Source organism: Tenrec ecaudatus, chromosome 6, assembly GCF_050624435.1.
Source record: "Tenrec ecaudatus isolate mTenEca1 chromosome 6, mTenEca1.hap1, whole genome shotgun sequence".
NCBI lineage: Eukaryota > Metazoa > Chordata > Mammalia > Afrosoricida > Tenrecidae > Tenrec > Tenrec ecaudatus.
The window spans coordinates 20,065,839-20,068,070 of record NC_134535.1 but is presented as its reverse complement, the minus strand read 5'-3'; positions in this window follow the sequence as shown (position 1 = coordinate 20,068,070).

The following is a 2,232-nucleotide window of genomic DNA, read 5'->3' as shown; positions in this document are numbered from 1 at the left end:
TCTTCAGCAATCATGTGAGGGGTAAGGGGGAGCATCACAGAATGTCAATTTGTTAGGGCAAAATGTTCTTGTATTGAGGGAAGGTGTGAACCGAGGCCCAAGACCCATCTGCAGGCTCAATATATTGCCTTATAAATATATGTACATAGGCCAATACCACTATTGTTATGGACTAATGTATTTACATAAGCGCACAACTCTATTGATCTCCCTATCTATGTTTTTGCTTCCTAGAACTTGCCTCTGTTTCCTTTTGCCTCCTCCTGCCCCGCCATCACTTTCCCCTTTTGCTCCCCTCTTAGTGCTCCCTCTCCACTAGCGTGGTGTTGCTCTAATGCTCACAGGCTCTCCACCCTCCTAGATGCGGGTTCCTCTTCCCTAGTTGTCCCTCTGTCCATGATGCCGTCTGCTCACCACACCCTCTCCCCACCTCCTTCTTCCCCCTCCACCTTCTGGGACTATTGGCCCCATTGCCTTCTCCCCGGGCTTCTCTCCCCTGATCCAACCCATATAATTAGGCAAACCATCCATGTCCTAGTCTGAACAATAAGAAAACACACAGTTGATGAGAGAAAAGCAAAGAGAAAAAGACTGGGGGGGGGGGGCAGTGAAAGAAAGAAAAAGAAAATAAAAATCCCTACATAGGTCCAGGTCTGTTTGCTGGCCTGCATGACACCCTCTCACCTGGTCCTGAGGGAGACCTGGGGGCTGCCCCTCCTAGCCTGAAGTCCATTCTCGGGGCTCCTCAGGGGCTCTGTGTAAAGTTCTTTCTTATACATATATGAGTGTCTCTGGATTTGTGTCTCTAGTCAACCTGGCCAAACACACCTCCCTACTTCCTTATTACTCTGTTGAGAATAATCCACTCTGTTGAGAATAATCCTATTGATGGAATTATAATTCATGGCTGAGTTTGGGGAAAAAAGGAAATGCTTTCATGCTATATGAATCATACAGAGGTCATTTAAACAATAAAATAGTGTAAAAGACAAGGAGAATTGTAAAGCAATAAAGATTTGAACTTGTAAGCCCAAAAGGTAGGGAGCAGGAGTAAAAATCAAGCTTTCCACTCATCAAGCAGAATATGCACCTTTTCTGGAAAAACACTGATCACTAATTTCCTAACAAAATTCAACCAAACCTCCAGAGAGATGACAGAGATGGGAAAGGCTAAACAAGTAGGCTCCCTTTACGCTTTGTGGAGTGCCGGTCGCAAAGGGGTAGCGCACTCAGCTGTGGCTCGTACCCACCAGCCGTACCTGGGGAGAAAGATCTGGCTGGCTGCTCCTATAAATGTGCTGCCACAGAAACCCGATGAATGCAGGCAATTCTACCACACTGTCTTTGAAAGGTCATGGATGAGTCAGAAGTGACTCACTGGCAACAGAGTCTTTGGGTATGCTCTATGGTCGATGCTGTCTGCTGCCCAGTTTATGAGTTAGAAAGTCTTCCGCCACAAGTAACAAAATTCATTGGAAGTTGCTTAAGCAAATCAGAGTTAAGATAGATTTATATACCTGGTTTACTCAATATGCTAGATACAGTGTGTGCTCGGCATGGTACACCTTTAGTCTTTCAAAGCTGCACTAACAGCTTGCTGCGCCCACCTTCCACTCCCACCTCATGAAGCCCTAGGTCAAGGGTGAGTAAACAATGATCCATCTGGGCCATCCAATGGACTGCTTTTGTCAATAAAGTTTTATTGGAAGAGAACTATACCTCTTCATGTCCATAGTGTCTGGCTGTTCTGCTACAAGTGCTGAGTTGAGTAGTCACAACAAAGACTCAATGCCCTCCAAATCCTAAAATGTTTACTATCTCTTTCCAAAAAAAAAAAAAAAGTATTGATTCTGTCATAGATATATTAAGGAGGCTTTTAGCTTTTCTGATATTCATCAGGTATGAACAGTCCAATTTTTCTAATAATAAAATGTCTAACCCAGTCTAATATCAAAATCTCAATGTATCACCCAAGTCAAAGCTTCTTTCCCATAGCTTGTCTCTTCCCAACCTCTCAGCTCAAATTACTGGTAGGTCTGGAGTGAAGAGAGAAAGTGGGGTTCTGTTTTCAATGCCTCCCTCCTACTTCATTGGCAAATGTTGTGTCAGATGCCTCCAGGGAATGAGATGACCTTATTGGGTTGCATCTTCTGTAGCCTGGTATTGTGGCCATCCATATGGAAGATGGAGATACTTTTGTGGTTGTTGGAGAACCCCACCGTGTGTACTTCC